Source organism: Pelobates fuscus, chromosome 4 (assembly GCF_036172605.1).
Source record: "Pelobates fuscus isolate aPelFus1 chromosome 4, aPelFus1.pri, whole genome shotgun sequence".
Classification (NCBI taxonomy): domain Eukaryota; kingdom Metazoa; phylum Chordata; class Amphibia; order Anura; family Pelobatidae; genus Pelobates; species Pelobates fuscus.
Genome location: NC_086320.1, coordinates 259,468,471 through 259,489,749, shown reverse-complemented (window position 1 = coordinate 259,489,749; position 21,279 = coordinate 259,468,471). Strand labels below are relative to the sequence as shown.

General features: G+C 38.4%; 1 protein-coding gene across 2 annotated transcripts in view; it reads left to right on the top strand.

Moving 5' to 3' along the window:
* The first annotated feature begins 2,700 nt into the window (after positions 1 to 2,700).
* Positions 2,701 to 21,279, top strand: part of KBTBD2 (kelch repeat and BTB domain containing 2) — a 51,689-nt gene continuing 33,110 nt past the window's right edge. The window contains exons 1-2 of one of the 2 annotated variants that reach the window (XM_063452064.1): positions 2,701 to 2,740; positions 3,256 to 3,526. The gene's annotated coding sequence lies outside the window, so the exon portion shown is untranslated. Of the gene's footprint in view, positions 2,741 to 2,828; positions 2,878 to 3,255; positions 3,527 to 21,279 lie in introns of those variants that run through there. The other variant, XM_063452065.1, reaches the window with a different exon arrangement.

Genomic DNA, 21,279 nt, shown 5'->3' with positions numbered 1-21,279 from the left:
GTATTATTATTTATTTATTATTATTTTTTTATTATTACTAATTATTATTTTTTTGTCCCCCCTCCCTGCTTGCTACATGGCAGGGAGGGGGGCTCCTTCCCTGGTGGTCCAGCATTGGTAGTTCAGTGGGGGGGAGAGGGGGGCTGGCAGAGCTGTACTTACCTTTCCTGCAGCTCCTGTCAGCTCTCTCCTCCTCCGCGCGGTCTGTGCAGCTCCCTCTGTCAGCTCACACTGTAAGTCTCGCGAGAGCCGCGCTTACACTGGGAGCTGACCGAGGTGCTGAACGGACGGCGCGGAGGAGGAGAGAGCTGCAGGAAAGGTAAGTACAGCTCTGCCAGCCCCCCTCTCCCCCCAGTCTGTATTATGGCAATGCAAATTGCCATAATACAGACTATGACTCGAGTATAAGCCGAGTTGGGTTTTATTAGCACAAAAAATGTGCTAAAAAACTCGGCTTATACTCGAGTATATACGGTATATATATTATATATATAAACGTGTGTAATTTAATTATACGTGTATTTTTATATTAATATAAGTACATATTAATATAAAAATACACTTAGTATGACATTATATATATGATATATAGACATATATTATATAGATATCATATATGTCTATATATCATATATATATATATACACATATATAATTTTTTATTTTTTTTAATTAACATTTACATGTATTTTTTATTTTATTTTAGACTAGCAGGGAGACTGCCTGTCAGCACAGGCAGTCCCCCTGCAGGCAGACACTAGGACTAGGACACCTATTGTGACCATGTGATCGCTCTGTTGAGCGATCACATGGGCCCAGGGGTCCTAATCCGCCATGTGGAGACTGTCTGGGCTGCAGGCAGTCTCCCCACAACGGGAGCACCGCCGATCGCCGCCGGGGGAACGACGGCGATCGGATAAGTACATCTGACCGTTAGGACGGTTCAGGACTGTCACCGGTCGGCAATGCAAAAATGCCGATGACGGTCCTGAACCGTCCTAGGTCGTTAAGGGGTTAAGCAATTTTATTGATTGCAATTTGATGGACCTGCCTGGCAACAGGCCAAAAGTCCAGAGAATTTAATTTGCTAGCACTATATTTAACCCTGTATCTTTTCAAGACACCCTAAAACCGGTACATGGGGGCTACTGTTTTACTCAGTAGACTTCACTGAACACAAATATTTTTTTAGTGTTTCAAAACAGTAAAACCTATCACAGCGATGATATTGTCAGTGAAAGTGATGTTTTTTGCATTTTTCACTCACAAATGGCAATTTCACTGATGATATCATTGTTGTAATACGTTTTACTGTTTTGAAACTCTAATACTTGTGTTCAGCGAAGTTTTCCGAGTATAACAGTAACCCCCATGTACAGGTTTTATAGTGCTTTTGAAAGTCAAATATAAGGCCGTTTTTTCACATTGAAATCTGCCAGATTTGTTATGCTGCCTTTGAGAGCGTATGGTAGCCCAGGAATGACAATTACCCCCATGATGGCATACCATTTGCAAAAGAAGACAACCCAAGGTATTGCAAATGGGGTATGTCCAGTCTTTTTTAGTAGTCACTTAGTCACAAACACTGGCTAGTTAGCGTTCATAATAGTTTTTTGCATTTTTTAACACACAAACGAATATAAATGCTAACTTTGGCCAGTGTTTGTGACTAAGTTGCTGTTAAAAAAGACTGGACATACCCCATATTGAATACCCTGGGTTGCCTACTTTTCAAAAATATATGGTTTGATGGGGGTAAATTACATGGGGCGACTTCAAAAATGTTCAAAATAGGGCATGGGTGCATGATGACCAGCTGATAAAATTCAAAGTTGGAAAACTGGAATGCACACCCTCCAAATAAGGTGTTTTAGCCGGATCCTCCATAGACCTCAATGCTGACTTTCTTTGACTCAGGGCGGAGCATTTCCAGGCACTCTAGACATCTGTCACCAGTGACGGCTGCAAGGAATTGGCTCTGTCTATGGAGGAAGACGGCACATCACAGCGCGATGTCCCTGTCGGGGTCTTTACTAATTGTGCATTATCCCTAGATGGTGACGGTGCCGAAAATGGTTTTGGTGACTATAATGATCTTTAATACTCCTGTGCAGATCTGATGTCTTTCATCAGTAATCACTTTACTCTTTTTGCAGGCAGCACTCTAAAATAAACAAACGACTTTAATATCCACTAATGCAGAATAAAATAAAACACTAAATAGTGCAGAAAGAACAATTTCTAAGCTGTGAAGAATGTTGAGACTTCTGCCATCTAAGATCACTTTATTGCAATAAGCATTGTATTAAACTATTACATTTTCATTGCAGTGTCTCCCCCAAATCCCGTACAAATAAATAAATAAAAAAATCTATTTCTGTTTTCATTTGTTCAGATATCTACACGTTTTAAAAAAAAATGTTTTAGCACAGCTTGTATGAGACATGGCGCCAAAATTATTGATCAGCAACGGTCCGCACGTTGGTTACCTTGACTAACGTTATACAAAGCGCGGGAGGCTCGAGTCTGACTCGCTCCACATAGAGATGACGTAAAAGAGAAGGCCCCAGTGGAGGCACGAGGAAGGACGTTAGGAATGCGGAGACGTCATTAGAACCGCAAGACGTCTGTCCTCTCGATTGAGTTCTAAACGCTAGAGAAGCTTAAAAAAAAATATATATATATATTCTTCTTTGGTTACCTGGATTATGTCGCCTTGCGTTTAAGACATTGAGAGACGGTGAGGAGCGCCACCGTGTTATTTTTTGCTCTACAATGGAAATGTCGCTCGTAGTTCTAAATGCAAGAGACATAATGATTTCGAGTTCACTTGACGCACTGACCACTACATTGTGCTGGTTCTAGTGACGGATATCGGTAAATGTTAGGCATTTTTCTGACGTTATTTATCATACGCCTTATATATATTTTTTTAAGAGTATGCCTTGAGGAATTTTCAGGCTATATGATTGATAATTTCAAAGTAGTAAAAGAAGCGTAGGTATCAGTGGAGGATTTTTTTTTTTTTAAATCCGTACAGGGTAAATTTGATTGTGCATAAATGTGCGTGTTGCCTTTATTCAATATGGGCGCTTTGACAGGTTTTTATTGTAACTTCATTTGTAAGTAAATGTACGCGTCGACCAAGCGTGGTTGCCACGCCCATTTCTGTCAGGTGATGTTGCTGATTGGCTGAGTTTTGTAACACTATTCCTATCGAAGCTTAACCTCCTTTTTTTTTTTTTTTTTTGACAGAACTTTATTGAGTCTGCCAAAAAATGCTTGCAGATTAGAGACTGGTCGGTAGTACAACCGCCTACTCATTTGTTTCTCCGCCCTGGTGTTTGCTATCTCTTCTTTGCTCCCTCACGCACCGCTGGTTGGCAGGAGGGGGCGGCGGCGGCATCGATAGCTCATACCCGGAAGGAAGTTGAGACGGTTGGAGAAGAAGAGACGGTGGATTGAGAAGGAAGAGATGAGTGGATGACACCGTCAGTGAGGTATCCACCCGCCAACAGCCATCCATGTGAGTACAAAAACACCTACTTAATATACCCTCACACTAATATACTGTACATAATATACCCTCACACTAATATACTGTACATAATATGCCCTCACACTAATATACTGTACATAATATGCCCTCACACTAATATACTGTACATAATATGCCCTCACACTAATATACTGTACATAATATGCCCTCACACTAATATACTGTACATAATATGCCCTCACACTAATATACTGTACATAATATGCCCTCACACTAATCTACTGTACATAATATGCCCTCACACTAATCTACTGTACATAATATGCCCTCACACTAATCTACTGTACATAATATGCCCTCACACTAATCTACTGTACATAATATGCCCTCACACTAATCTACTGTACATAATATGCCCTCACACTAATCTACTGTACATAATATGCCCTCACACTAATCTACTGTACATAATATGCCCTCACACTAATCTACTGTACATAATATGCCCTCACACTAATCTACTGTACATAATATGCCCTCACACTAATCTACTGTACATAATATGCCCTCACACTAATCTACTGTACATAATATGCCCTCACACTAATCTACTGTACATAATATGCCCTCACACTAATCTACTGTACATAATATGCCCTCACACTAATCTACTGTACATAATATGCCCTCACACTAATCTACTGTACATAATATGCCCTCACACTAATCTACTGTACATAATATGCCCTCACACTAATCTACTGTCCATAATATGCCCTCACACTAATCTACTGTCCATAATATGCCCTCACACTAACATACTGTCCATAATATGCCCTCACACTAACATACTGTCCATAATATGCCCTCACACTAACATACTATACATAATATGCCCTCACACTAATCTACTATACATAATATGCCCTCGCACTAATCTACTGTACATAATATGCCCTCGCACTAATCTACTGTACATAATATGCCCTCGCACTAATCTACTGTACATAATATGCCCTCGCACTAACATCTACTGTACATAATATGCCCTCACACTACTATACAAGCTATGCCCTAACATTAATATAATCATACATAGATCCCATACTATACAAAATATGCCCTTACACTAATATGCTATACAATATATGCCCTCACACTAATATACTATTATTTATATATACGATTATACAAAATATGCCCTCACACTAATATACTATGCCAGTGGTTCCCAAATTTCTTAGGTTCAAGGCGCCCTTAATATTTCAATATTTTTACAAGGCACCCAAAGTCAAAATTTCTAGGTTGTATATCTGTACAGTGCTGCAGCATTACTGGCGCTATAGTGTAATGTACAGTGTAGGTGTTTGAAGGGGTGCTTGTATATAGTTATTGTGTTTAAGTACAGGGTTGAGTTTGTATGTAATGTTCACTTTTAAATGCAGATGTACATTTGTGTGTAGTATTTTTTTGTATATATATATATGTGTGTGTGTGTGTGTGTGTGTGTGTGTGTGTATATATATATATATATATATATATATATATTTTTTAGTTTGAATGCAGGTGTGTGTTTTTGTATGTAATTTTTGTTAGATTGCAGGAGTGTTCTGGTATGTTGTGCTGGTGTTTGACTGTTTGTGTGTATATATGTATACATACATATTTGACAATAGCATATTGATCAAAAGTATATCAATAGAACAGTTCCTGAGCAGATGAAATTTATACAACAGTACAATTTAAAGGTATGAAACTAAAATTTTAGAATGAAAAAGTCAAACTGATAAAAAGTAATTCTCTATGTCCGTTGTGTGTTTATTTCAAAATATAATTTTAGAGAACTCTGTAGGGATCCATGACAGATTTATGTCTCTTTCTTTAACATTACTTTAAAGGGACACTATAGTCACCAGAACAACTAGAGCTTAATGTAGTTGTTCTGGTGAGTATATGCAAGCATTTTTATGCAAACACAGCCTTATCAGAGAAAAGGGGGGTGGGGGGTGTTCAGGAATAGATGTTTGTGTTCCGGACCCTATAGTGTTCCTTTAATGTTAGTGCTATGGCCTTGTAAATAATTTCCACATTCAGATTGGCTTTAGTATCTTCTAGAATATTTTTATTTTTAGATCATTCCTTTTTTCTTCTTTTCTTATATAACAATTCCTGATATGACTGAACACCTTGCTGGTTTGGGTTTCTTTCTCTCAACCTAAATATTTTTTTTTATCCCTTAGTCAATGTATCTAATGTTGGGACATTTGTTTTGCTCTATAAATGCAGATGATAATGTAGAAAAAGACTATGCATTTGTGTGTGAATTTTTTGGTGTTGACTTATTTCACATAAATAATAATAAACAAGTATTCTTTATAAACAAACAATGATAATGCAGATTTTTAGAATTGGTGACTCGCAATGGATCACCTGGCTGTGGTCACATGGGACTTTGGGAGGACCAAATCTTAGAACCACAGATTTCCCCACAGGGTTATTACATATTTTATCCACTTTGTTTTGATGATAAACACATATAATAACTGACCATAAGCCATTTCTTGAAATTTACATTTTTTAATCAAATTGATATGTCATATCTGGTATGATGGGCATTAGACCCACTCTTGCTGTGTGTTCTGGGGAGTACATGCCTGATTGTGCTGCCCACTTATGTTCTAGTTATGAGTGCCACTTCAGGCAGGTGTCTATACTTTTTCTTTTTAATTTTTTCTTAGTTTCTCTGTCCCTGCAAGTAGATATAAAGTCTTCATCTTGATGAATTCAAAAAGCTGATAGCAGCAGTTTCCAGGGGACTCTCCAATCTCTACTGTTCACTGGTGGCTCACACTTCAACACTGGACATACCTCTAGTGTGAGCTGCTCAGGGAATAGCACGGACATAAAGAAGAGCTCCCTTCTGCTGCCTCATGTAATAGTAAAAAGAGTGGGTAAAATGGGGGTGGAAGCAGTGGGCATTAAAGGCAATTGGGGGATTGTGATTGGAAAGTACATGAATGGAGGGGGGGGGGGGGGGAAGAAGTGGGTGGAAGAAATATTGACTAGTGATTAATTGACATGATTTGAGGGTGTAATATGCACCAACTAGGGATGCACCAAAATTTTCAGGTGAAAATGGGCCTATCCCATTTTTGCCGAAAATATGTAAAATCTGCCAAAAATGAAAGCCCCTCACTGGCAGCCACCAAGCACTGCCTCAATGACAGCCCCCAACCCAGCACCGCCACCACTGACAGCCCCATGACACACATCCCGGTGGGGAAGCTCCTGTGCTGTTTACAGGCCTGGCTGTGGCCTACCCTTGTGTGTCAGGCAGTGTGCAGGCCGTGCCTGGTGTCCCCAGTCTGGGCTGCCTGCGGGGAACGGAAGGCAGGGAGGGCCCCTGGCCGGTACTTGTCACAGGGAATCCCACCGTTCACTTAACTTCCATTAGCTGGGATCCCAGGGTTCACCATCCGAGTCCGGTGGCGAAAGGGGGGTCTCGGGTACCGTCAGGGAGAGTGGTGCGGGGAACCAGTCTGCCTGGGGAGAGAGCCAGCACAGCCTGCTACTCCGCTGGGTGTGAGCTGCCGACTGTGCTGTACTTGCGATCTCTGGCCAATCAGAGCGTTACCGTGGGTTACCAGACTGGGGAGACAGACCACCGAACAGCCAGGGAGCATGGACCAGTCACGGTCACTCTGTCGCCCCCTCCCTCAGTCATTGTCACCAGTCGCCCCCTCCCTCAGTCATTGTCACCAGTCGCCCCCTCCCTCAGTCATTGTCACCAGTCGCCCCCTCCCTCATTTAATGTCACAGCCTCACTCTATTTTTTCTAATCATTTGTGGAAAAAGGTCGTTTTCGGTTTCCGGCCCAGGGCATCTCAAATTTTCAGTTTCGGCCCAGAATTTTTTTTTATTTTGGTGCATCCCTAGCTCCCACATAATTGCATTATCGCTAACCCAGAAATACTTTCCATATTCACACTATCGCTAACCAACACCTGCACTCCACACACCTATCCCTATATGAACATATAGACACACCAACTTACATTGGTGCATTCACACTGGCAGACTAATACAAATATACCTCTCATTACCTCACACTGACAGTATGTGCAAGGCTGCAAGGTCTGTGCCATGAATCAACAACATTAATCTTAAGTAGCATAGAAAGTTAGCCCTATATAAATTACTAGAAAATAAGATAGGGAACAAGATAAGGGGGTAACCCTAGGTAAATGTATAAATAGTATGAAAAAGCAAAAAAGAGAGATCTGTCCTAATATAATACTCAAAGGGATCAGTAAAATACTTTATTGATGAACTAAAAACTCACTCAGTTTTTAGTTCATCAATAAAGTATTTTACTGATCCCTTTGAGTATTATATTGGGACAGATCTCTCTTTTTTGCTTTTTCATAACTATTTAAACATTAATCTTAATGCACATTTGAGGTGGTGAGCAAGTTTTAGGCCTAGTTAGTAGATAAGGGAAAAAAAAAAAAAACTGTAACCTGATCAATGTATTGTCATATACATAATTTCAAAACACATATATATTTATTTTTCTCTTCCCATTTAATATTATTGGATTACGTTTTAAAGGATCACTTTAGGCACCCAGACCACTTCAGCTCAATGAAGTGGTCTGGGTGCCAGGTCCATCTAGTGTTAACCCTGCAGCTGTAAACATAGCAGTTTCAGAGAAACTATTTTGTTTACACTAGGGTTAATCCAGCCGCCAGAGGCGCTTCCGTGATTCTCACTGTGAAAACCACAGTGAGAAGACGCTGGACGTCCATAGGAAAGCATTTAGAAATGCTTTCCTATGGACTGTTTAAATGCTTGCCGAGCATGCGCATTCAGCGCTGATGTCAGAGGGAGGAGAGTTCCCTCAGCGCCGAGGGAGCCCGGCGCTGGAGAAAGGCAAGTGTTTAACCCCTTCAGCCCAGCAGGAGTGGGACCTGAGGGGGGGACCTAAAGACCATATGGTGCCAGGAAAACTTTTTTTTTTTTTTTTTTTTTTTTCCTGGCACTATAGTGGTCCTTTAAATATTACACAATGTAATTTCTAATATAGCATATTGGATTTGGAAATGTTGCAGCTTTTTTACACTGATAAAATAACATTTAAATAAAAATAAAATGTATATCTATCTATCTCATTGAGTTTTCAGTTGTGGTGTAAAATAAAAGCTGTGATTTATTGATTGGACCACACAGCTCATAAACTGCATTTGGAGTATTTGTGCTCTTCTCATTGCAATAATTATATTTTTGGATCCATGAAAAGGAAAAAGAACATTTTATGTTTATGGATGTATAAAACTGTCTATGTCGTGTTAACATTTTATTAGTTAAAATGACTACACAGTTGCCACATTTTGTGAGGATTGAAAAAAAAAATTAATTTTATTAAATACATTTGTAACATTTGTTTTCCCTCCTGTGTGTACACATACAGCATAATTATTTGTAACCACACATATCCTACTTTGTACTAAAACAAATCTGGATATTGAATCCCGGAAATTACCAGATTTTTATTGGTTTGCCATACTATATTTCTTAAAAATCAAATGCAGACTTTATTTACCTAACATAATACTAACAAATGTATGTTGTACAACAGCAATTTGAAGTGATTTGTTTGATATAAAAATAATAGAGCATAGCTTCCCATGCCATTTTATTGCTTGGCCTCTTCAGAGACAACATAAATAAAGGTAAAGAAAGAAATCCAAAAAGCTATTTTTTTATTTTATTTATTTTTTATATGTTGGTGAATAGGCTCATATCATCATCATCATCATCATCATCCACTTCCACTTTTCGGAATAAGCAGATATTCATGTTGTTCAGCTTAGCTAATTTAATGCCCCTGAAAATTACTGGCTAATTTAACATTTTCTAGGAGCAGCTATGTTTTAAGTTATCTCCTCCTTGGCCAACAAGCCAAACATCACATTGTTAGTTTGCAATAACTGCATATTATCCTTTAATAACATGCACAATTCTGTCTCCCTTTCCTGTGCTTGTATCTAACTCAATAATGGTATCTTAATTTTTCAGTTTTAAATGTTTACAAGAGGTTTTATAGCATGTGCAGTAGGTTGGATAAGCTTCCTAAATGACCATATCCTTTTGGGTTTCACATAGTATGTTGCCGTTATAAAAAAGAAAATACAAACACAACACTTATATTTTTTTATGTTGTATCTGTATTTCATTTAGTTGAATTTTCCCTAAAGATTTATATATTTTTTTATTTTGTTTCTTTTGTATGTTTCAGAGACATGCATTATTTAAGTTATTCAATTGCAAGCAAACATAGTTTGCAGAAATTGTTGTAAATTAATGTTTTGTCCTGCCATTCTTCTGATCATGATCAATTAATTTGCTTGCTGTCTTACAAGCTTTGTGTAGTAATCATTCATTTTGGATTTCCTCACCCCTTCCTGGGAGGAGGTATTTATCAAAGGGACTTCCACCTGTATTGACAAATCTATTAATTATGTCTGGACTTTTTTTTGTGTGTGTGGGGGGGGGGGGGGGTGGGGGGAGAGAGGGGGGGATTTAAATGTGAAAGGCAAAATACGATCTTACTGATGTATTTAAAGATAGTGATTACATACTTTTTAAGTGTGCAATATTTCTCAGAAATGGCATATATTCAATCATTGGTGTTAGAGCACATTTAGCTAGATTCTGTGTCCTTTTATATAGTGTCTACATTTTTGTGTTAATACTATATAGAGACTCCTGGGATGTATTACTTATTTTTTTTACACACACTGTTTGCAGTCTGTGTCTGACTGCAGTCTGAACAATAAAAAGAGAGGAGGGTCCTACTTCTATTTTCTTCACCATGGAAACCTCACACTCCTGATTGCATAGGAGGGGTGTGGGCTCTAGAACAGCCACCCCCTTCAGCACACAGAGGGTTAAAGGTAATGGATTAATTTGTAAATTAAACAATTTAATTTGCATGCATGGTCTATACATAGTTTTTTCTGCCTTCTCTTCTCTTTTTTTTTTTTTTTTAACCCTTACACACAGAGGACCATTTTACTGGCCTTTTTGAATGTTCTAGCGATTTAATGAACAGAAATAGGGAGAGCATGAAAAGCAAAGACGCAGTAAAGGTGGGTGAGGGGTGGGTGGTTAGAGCTCATGCAGCCACATACTTGGCTTTTCATGTAGTCAGGAAGTGAATGGGAACGTGTGTGGGAGAGGAGATCCTGCATTACGTCTCCTCTCTGACATTTCAATGGATTGTTTTATTCTGTTAAAACCTTCATCCCTCTAGTGCAGCTTGATGCGAGAGGGGCCATTTAAGGACACAGCTATGTCTGTGCTATAGGAGGATGGTGTGATCATGCGGTCTTTTAAGGACGCTTTGCCATGGTTTATGCTATAGAAAGATGGTGTCATATATCCAAGCTTTAAATGTTTTGAAGCCACAACAGTATGCCAGAGGCATACTGTAATCAAGGGTACTTTAAGGACATTAATGACCTTTATGTATGTTCAGATTGCATTAAACTTCAGACCTCCTTTCCTGATAATTTATTTTCTCTTTCCACTCCGTTGTGCTTTCTGCCATTTGTCTTTTTATGGGTGTAATTTTTTTTTATTTATTTTTTTGTTTCATTCTAAATGTCTGTGGTTGTTTTATACAATATAGAACAATTCAATCTTTTTATTTGTCTGCTTTCTGACATTTTGTTTGACAAAAACATTTCAAGGTAAATGACAATTGGTGGGCTTTCGAGGAGTAGTGTGAATGCATTTTCAAATATTCCATGGCTTCCCAACCTAGTCATCAAGTACCCCATAACAGTCCAGGATGTAGGGATTACCCTGTTGTGTCTAAAGTGTTGTTTAAAAAAACAAAAAAAAAACAGGGTAATACCTAAGTCCTGGACTGTTAGGAGGTACTTGAGGACTGGGTTGGGAACCTCTAAAATATTCCCACGAACATTTTGTGCTTTTTGGTTGACATTGCAAGTCTCATAATATTAATTACCGTATTTATCGTCGTATAACACGCACCTCATTTTAAGAAGGACATTTCTCCCTCTCCCATAGTGTTCCCCCACCCTCATCCCATAGTGTTCCCCCACCCTCATCCCATAGTGTTCCCCCACCCTCATCCCATAGTGTTCCCCCACCCTCATCCCATAGTGTTCCCCCACCCTCATCCCATAGTGTTCCCCCACCCTCATCCCATAGTGTTCCCCCACCCTCATCCCATAGTGTTCCCCCACCCTCATCCCATAGTGTTCCCCCACCCTCATCCCATAGTGTTCCCCCACCCTCATCCCATAATTACTTACCTGTCTTGAAGCGTGGGCCGGCTTCACAGCGCGCACCACAGTACAGGAACTTAAATTTCAGGTTCCGGTTTCCGGCGGGACTGAAAGGAAGTGTGCACACTGAGTGCGCACTTCCTTTCAGTCCCGGCGGAAACCGGAACCTGAAATTGAAATTCCAGTACCGCGGTGCGCGCTGAACACCGGCCCACACTTCAAGACAGGTAAGTAAACCTTCACATTCGCTCCATAAGACGCACAGACATTTCCCCTCACTTTTGAGGGGAAAAAAAGTGCGTCTTATGGAGCGAAAAATATGTATATCGGCGTATAACACGCACATCATTTGCCGCCTATTTTCAGGGAGAAAAAGTGTGTGTTATACGCCAATAAATACGGTATGGAAATCTGTCTTCTGACTTTCAATGGTTTTCTGAAATGGCAGCAAAATGTGTGTGAAACAAGCAAAACATAGTTATGTTCTGTTAAATGATATTCCAGCAAAACAGGAAATATTTCAACCTGTCACAAAAATTAGCTACTTAACAATTTTAACTGTTCACATTCTAATTCTTGTGTAGAATGTTTATTTTTTTTTTTTCTTCTTATGCATTAAAAATAAAATATAATGAAACACTGTGATCCTGTCCTCCTTGTTGTATGAAAATATCCATTTAATATGTAAGGTTAAATATATTTAAATATTTGTACATTTTAAAAGAGAACAAATATATAAATTTAAAAAAAGAGCTTCTGAAGAGGATGACGTGATGCACACTCAAGGAGTTGTTGTGGTTGAAGGAGACCTTAATGGTGTTAGCCTCCTCTGGAAGTAGTGGAGATGGTAACGGATACCTTTCAATGGGCCAGTAGCAAAAAGAGGGCTGACTTCAAGTAAAATCCACCCTAAAGAATTTCCTTTTCTAAAGCTGCTACAAGGTATCGCAAGAGCGTGACTCTGACACTGCTGTTCAGGAAGAAATCGAGAAAAGATTTTGTTTCCAATAGGCCATAGTAATGGGATTGTAGCGTTACTATAAAATATCCTTCATAAATGTTTAGCTGCTCAGTTGTTCTGGATTAAAATACATATTGGTTTGAGGAGCTGCATTGTATGTATAGAATAAGAGGTTAAAATTAGAGGTCAGAGCATTAACAGCTGTGAGCCAATTAATCCTTGCTGAACTCTTTATCATTTATTACCTATGGAATGATATGGTGCACTAGAAAATTTGGCAGAAGTACAGCTGGGTAAAAGAGAGTCCTGGGAAAGGTTTATTGATTTACAGAGTGAATACATTTGTCCTTGTTTCTATCCTATGGATTTGTACATATAGCTGCAGAAGTGATTTAAGAGGCGAGGAATTTCTTTGTTAAATTCTGGAGCTAGACTCCAAAGACCATATATTATAACAAAGGATGAATCATTTTCTGAATTCCCCTAAAAGGACTATTAGGAATAAAGTGACTAAGGGCTAATGCAAGGAAGGATACGTTTGTAAAGCCTATTAGGAGGAATGAAGAAGGGGGAAGTAAAAGGAGAGACAAATGTAACTTAAGGCTTATACAAATCTTCAATCCTATTTTATTAAATTTGTTTTGTATGTTGTGTATTATATAGGTTTTAATATGGGTGCAAAGAAGGCTAAAGCACAGGTTATGGACAAAAGTAAGCCAATTAACATCCTTTGCTCCCCTAAAAGTCAAATAGATTATCATGGTTGGATCAAAGTGACTAAATCGTTCCACACATTTTTAAACATTCAGGTGGAAGTGATCAGTCACAACAACACATTACCCATGGCGAATTCTCAGAAATTATGTGAAACTTTATATATTTAAATAAAAAGGGATTTTGAAAAGAGCACTTTGGAACTGAAAATTACGCAGAATTTAGAATCCATAAATTTAAAACTAACAAAAATGAGTTACAAAACAAGATAAAAAAATTTGGAAAGTAAAATTACAGGTTTGAGGATTGTTTAAGGTGGAAAAACCAAATGAGTTAGAGGACTTTCAGAGGCCGTAAAAAACAAAACACCTTGGCAGATCCACAAGAAATGTGTTATCACCCTTTGGGTAGGTTACGTTGATTTACGTAAGCAAAAAAAAATATCTAGATCACTCCATTCTTAGAGACAGGTTCTCCAATTCATGTATTAAGGATACCATCATACAGGAGGCAAGAAATAAATCCCCACACGAAGGAGGATATAAAGATATCCAGTTGTTTTCATATGTCAATTGCTACAAGGCAAGCGAAAAGAAGTTTATGACCTGGCTTTTCATACAGTTGGGATTTCCCTACTTCTTTAATTGTGGCATATAAGGAGATTGCATATTATTTCAAGTACACTGTTGAAGCACGTAATAAGTTGACTTAATTGGGGCTGATTTTAAATGACAAAATTATAAAAAATTTAATTTGGGAAAAAAAGTTAAACATTTGTAGATAAAATCAAATCAAGAATACAAATAAAATGTACGTGCAGTCCGCTAGGCCTATGTGACATGTTGGCCATTTTCTGGCTTACTGGGTTGTCCCTATTTAAGCGATGTGTTCTCTTCTATAACAAATGGCTTGCTTGCTTGTCTGGGGGCAAGTTTGGACGTGCTCACTTTCTGAACGGGACTAGAATCTCCTTTGTTTTCCATGTTGCCGCCACTTCCGAAATTCCTGTGTGTGTGTGTGTATGTATATGTATGTATGTATATAATAAAAAATCTGAGTTGCGCCAACAGGCAGTGACATATCTGAGTTTTAATCCCTTCCAAAATTTGGAAGCAATATTTTATCAAAACCATTTTTACAATAGATATTTTATTATTAATGTACACTATATCTCTAGTATTTACCATTAAACTTCTTTCCTCTTTTTATAAAAAAAAATAAAATGTTTTATTAATTAAGGGGGAAATATCCCCCACACCACACAGTATAAGCAAGATTCACACTCTGGTCGGGCTTAGCGCCCCGGAAATCTGCCAGGGATTCAGGAGATTGTGCTCTGAGAGCCAGGCTCTGTCCCTTGTTGTCTGTGTTTTTGTTGTCTTTTGTACTTTTTATTTTTCTTACTATGTTATAAATACCTATTGATTAGCTGTGCATCCTGGGGATTTTGTATATTACATGGTCTTGATTTTATTGTCCTGAATAGAAATGTTTAAAGCTAACAATTGGACTATATGATAACCAAGAATGGTAGTTTATTTAATGTCCCCATCGTTGGAGAAAACATATATATGTACTGCCAGTAGGTCTCCTGATCTGCAACCGAGCCATGCCCCTGATATACTAGTTGGAGTTTCCAAAATTCCATGAACAGGTTGGTAGAGCTGCGAGCAAACCTAGTTCCGATCGTGCTACCTCTCATTTGCAAATAAAACACATTCTTAAAATCAGAAGTAATTATTTGTTAATTAACTGGATGCCTTGCTTTATAAAATCTATTTGGTTGGGGGGGATATTTTTTTTTTAGACTCGTAAGAAAATTCGATAAGTTCACATCCTATTCCATGCGATATTATGGTGTAAAGGGAGCTTACATCTGGAGTTACAAAAATGAATTTTGATTCCCATGTGATCACTTGAAGAATCTGAATTTTATTGACCGTGTCTTTAAGTTAACTGGAAACATGTTTTACTCTTTTTAACTGGAACATTGATGGACCAGGGTTGTAGACACCGATCTATATACTCCGATTGTCTACTGGAAATGGAATCAGTAATGTGCAGCTACAAACACAATATGCGCTTCACAGGTATATGGTGCACGTGTGGCTGTTTAAAGATGCCAGGAGCGCTGTGTGTTTTCCACAAGTATATAACATGTGCAGCTGTCTCAAGAAGAGGCTAGAAATGTGATGTGGAGAACTATTAAAAGGATCGGTATATAATAGAACCACAAAAACAAAATAATTTTATTTAAAAAAAAAAAAAAGGGGGCGGGAGACTGTCCAAAAGAAATAAAAAGGAATTGGATCATAATAATGACCATACAATTGCATAGTTCATAAATCTATACAAATACAGGAATATTTATGTATGCATGACTGAAAAAAAAATTATAGTCCAGAGGCATAATATCAGTACACTATCAATCCATACAAAATCTGAGACTTAATTAATGGTGTATAATAAAAACGTGTCACTATATATTAGCACAGGTAATACTATATTGGACAGAATGGTTAGATATTCAATTATAATTAATTGTACCATGTCACTAAAAAGAATCATTAGAAGTTTACCGAAAGTCATAAATATTATAGATGGATCCCCAGTGTGTATCACACTGGTTACAAATAAACCCCAACTGTTATGCAAATCAAATCAACACAGATATATCCAGACCAACAGAAATATTCAAGAATATCCCTAAACATTCGAATTTTGATATTCCAGAAGCCAAGTGCCCAATGTACATCCCATACTCCAAAAGTGAACATAAATCATGTAAAAAGAAACCTATCTAAAACCAAGTTAAAATTAAACAGGCAGTGTTTCAACAATGTTATCTATAAGGACTAAAGTCACATTCCGCATTCAGATCCATTGGAACCTGTGTTTTACATATCCAAGAAAGTTAATTTTGTTTGAATGTCCACGAGGGACAAGCCCAGCATGTGGCTTCTTAACTCGCTGAATGGCTTGGAAGTTGTGACACTAAATGTAAATGTGGGGCAAAATCTGGTACGTATTGTTCCTTTATGTTCCCCTATTCTAACAGTATGGGGTCTGGTTGTTTGTCCAACATAGCCCAGTCCAAATGGACATCACTTATTTTACATTTTGTAGTTCTATTATATTTTTTTTAGTTGTTTTTCTCCACAGTTTAAGTTGTCTGTGGAACACCTACCTCGTGTGACTTTAAGCTGTTGCGCGTGGAACGCATATTGCACTCTTAGCCTAATTTTTGTATTTTAGTCAGCATGCGTGATGTGCTTGTGAAACTCATAATTGCACTGTAAGCCTTGCTTTTCTTTGCAATAAAAATGAAAATCCATTTACTTATCCAATACTTACTTGGGGAAACGAGTTCTCTGCAGTACAAGGGCCCTGGAATGAGGCATCTGTGACAGGGAGGGGTGCAAAACCAAAGAATTGGCTAGAGAGAAAAAAAATGTGTGTGTATGTATGTGTATATGTTTATATATGTATATATATGTGTATATGTTTATATATGTATGTGTGTGTATATATATATGTGTGTGTGTGTGTGTGTATATATATATATATATATATATATATATATATATATATATATACACACACACACACACGGGTCTGGCTGCACTCACCTAAACATGCATAAATAGGGTGATGCTGGGAGCCAATAAGTACAATAAAAATTAAAATCCAGCGCAGTCCCTTATCTATTAAACAGCAACTTTGCTGACAGATTTTTTTTTTTTTTAAACGCCTAATCTAGGCAAAAAATAATGGGGGTTTAGTTAAATTATATGATCATACATTGCATAAGCCTGTCACAACGTCAATGTACCCCATGGTTGGCAGGTTGCTTTTCTTTGCCTGCACATGTGCGATACTAGCTTGCGGACTTTAAAACTTTAGGTGGCTAGCTTGGACTGCAAATAGCGATCCAAGCCTTGTGGTTGCACTATACCACCAATGATTGTTTGGGCTGAACAGCATTTACTCTGGACATGATGGTATTTTGAATGGGGACACTGTGGAAGTGATTTCTTAACATATATTACAGCCACCACAGGGACTTCAGGGTCAACAGGCGACTTTAGGTCGCTTAACTGACGCTGGACGTTCTCACGCAATGCGTCCTAATGTGGGTGTGGCCGTTGCCATGCTTGTGCATTTGGTCTCCCCCCACAGATGATGTTCCTCCGCGCGGAATTAGCGGAGTCTGAGCCAATGCCGAGGGACATTGATTCTGGACTCGGGTAAGTGACACAGAAGGTTTTTTTTGTATCCCTTTCTGCACCAAGGGAATGGCATTACGGTATAGGTTTGGTTAAAATAAATATATACACAGTACGTTGAATTTCACTATAAGGTGTTTTATTTATATATATATATATATATATATATATATATATATATATAGTTACATAGCTGAAAAGAGACTTGCGTCCATCAAGTTCAGCCTTCCTCACATATGCTTTTGCTGTTGATCCAAAATACATATATACATATATGTGTGTGTGTGTGTGTGTGTGTGTGTGTGTGTGTGTGTGTGTGTGTATATATATATATATATATAGCACCTGGTGCCATTCATACTATAAAAACATTTTAAATGTAGATTCAAAGATCTCCTGGTGATTTGGTCATATTTCACCTCAACTATTTCTTCTCGTTGTTGATCTCCCTTCATGTAAAAAGTAAAAAAAATGGGTCGCAAGAGAATACTGAGAACGGGCAGCAGCTGAAATAGCCTGCCCTTCGGTCGGTTCCCGCTCAGTTCTCAAGCTGTTTTTTGCTCATCTTGTGCCATTACAGAGAGAACATCTCTGAAAAATATCAAACTGGTCCCACCCATACGGGCAGTCCAGACCTGAAATGCCAGCAAGTTCCCTCTGCACGAGAGATACAGCAACCCCAGACGATCGTTTCAGCCTTGTTAGGCATCATCAGTGAGGCATAGCTGATATCTCCCTAGGCACCGTGAGCAAAGGGGTCCACGTCTGGATGATCCCTTTAAACTTGTGGAGAGTAAAAAAAAAAAATGGGTCGCAAGAGAATACTGAGAACGGGCAGCAGCTGAAATAGCCTGCCTTTCGGTCGGTCCCGGCTCAGTTCTCAGGCTGTTTTTTGCTCATCTTGTGCCATTACATGGCATTTTGGATCTGGACTGCCCGTATGGGTGGGACCAGTCTGATATGTTTCAGATATGTTCTCTCTGTAATGGCACAAGATGAGCTAAAACCAGCTTGAGTTCTGAGCGGGGACCCACCGAAGGGCAGGCTATTTCAGTTGCTGTCCGTTCTCAGAATACTTGTGCAACCTGTTTTTTGATCCCTTCATGTAAAAGCTCTAATTGTACATGTATTATTGTCAGTTAAGCTCTCTATAACCAGAAATTGGAAACCTTCTTGGGTTATCTGTTGGCAGGAATTTATAAAAAAAAAAAAGTGAACTTTGAAGGAAATATGGAGAAAAGCTTTTATATAAACAGAGGTTTATGCAATATTTAGATCGAAATGTAGTCCACATCAGACTTGCATCACTTCTTAATTCATCCACTTTAATAAATTATGCTCTCTGATATGAGCGAGCATTGGGAAATATATATCATGAAAAAAAATATAATGTAAATTTAACCCCTTTAACGACCTAGGACGGTTCAGGACCGTCATCGGCATTTTTGCATTGCCGACCGATGACTGTCCTGAACCGTCCTAACGGTCTTATGTACTTACCCGATCGCCGTTGTTCCCCCGGCGGCGATCGGTTGTGCTCCTGGTGTGGGGAGACTGCCTGCAGCCCAGACAGTCTCCACATGGCGGATTAGGACCCCTGGGCCCATGTGATCGCTCACAATAGTGTCTGCCTGTCCTAGTGTCATTCAAAAAATAATAATTATGTATGTATATATATATGTGTATGTGTAATGTCTATATATCATATATATGTCATACTAAGTGTATTTTTATATTAATGTATACATACCGTATAAGCCGAGGCCCCTAATTTTACCCCAAAAAACTGGGAAAACGTATTGACTCGAGTATAAACTAGGGTGAGAAATGCAGCAGCTACTGGTAAATCTCTAAATAAAATTAGATCCTAAAAAAATTATATTAATTGAATATTTATTTACAGTGTGTGTGATGCAGTGTTTGAGTGTGTGATGCAGAGCCTTGGTGGTGGTGGGCATTTTTATTATTTTATTTTAATAGTGTTTTGTTATTAATTTTTTTTATTATTTGTTTTTTATTATTATTATTAATATTTTTATTATTTTTGTCCCCCCCTCCCTGCTTGATACATGGCAGGGAGGGGGGCTCTCACTTCTCGGTGGTCCAGTGGCATTGGCAGTTCAGTGGGGGGATGAGGGGGGCTGGCAGGAAGCACTTACCTCTCCTGCAGCTCCTGTCAGCTCCCTTCTCCTCCGCGCCGGTCCGTGCAGCTCCTCTGTCAGCTCACAGTGACCCCGCGGCTCTCGCGAGACTTACACTGGGAGCTGACAGAGGTGCTGAAAGGACCGGCGCGGAGGAGAAGGGAGCTGACAGGAGCTGCAGGAGAGGTAAGCGCTCGCTGCCAGACACTGACTCGAGTATAAGCTGAGTTGGATTTTTTTTCAGCACAAAAAATGTGCTGAAAAACTCTGCTTATACTCGAATTAATATAAAAATACACTTATAATTAAATTACACACACGTGTGTGTGTGTGTGTGTGTGTGTGTGTATATATATATATAATATTATAAAATACAAATAATAAGTACCGTATATACTCGAGTATAGGCCGACCCGAATATAAGCCGAGGCCCCTAATTTTACCCCAAAAAACTGGGAAAACGTATTGACTCGAATATAAGACTAGGGTGGGAAATGCAGCAGCTACTGGTAAATTTCTAAATAAAATTTAGATCCTAAAAAAAATTATATTAATTGAATATTTATTTACAGTGTGTGTATATAATGAATGCAGTGTGTATGAGTGCAGTGTGTGTGATGCAGAGCCTTGGTGGGGGGTGGGCATTTTTAATATTTTTTTTATTATTATTGTAATTTTTTTTATATTTATTTATTTATTTTTATTAATATTTTATTATTATTATTAATATATATATATATATATATATATATATATATATTTTTTTTTTTTTTTTTTTTCGTCCCCACTCCCTGCTTGATACATGGCAGGGAGAGGGGCTCTCCTTCCCTGGTGGTCCAGTGGCATTGGCAGTTCAGTAGGGGGGAGAGGGGGGCTGGCAGAGAGCACTTAACTTAATTTATTTACAGTGTGTGTATATAATGAGTGCAGTGCGTGTGTATGTGTATGAGTGCAGTGTGTGTGCGCGTATATATTAATTGAATATTTATTTCCAGTGTGTGTATATAATGAGTGCAGTGTCTGTGAGTGCAGTGTCTGTGAGTGCAGTGTCTGTGAGTGCAGTGTGTGTATATGAATGAAGTGTGAGTGTGTGTGATGCAGTGTGTGTTTGTGTATGTGTTGGTGGGGGTGGGCATTTAATATATTATTAATTATTATTATTTTTTTTTTATATTATTTTTTTTGTATTATTATTTAATTATTATTTTTTTTGTATTTTTTTTGTATTATTATTTAATTATTATTATTATTTTTTTTTATTATATTTTTTTTTCGTCCCCCCTCCCTGCTTGATACATAGCAGGGAGGGGGGCTCCTTCCCTGGTGGTCCAGTGTCATTGGTAGTTCAGTGGGGGGGAGAGGGGGGCTGGCAGAGCTGTACTTACCTGTTCTGCAGCTCCTGTCAGCTCCCTCCTCCTCC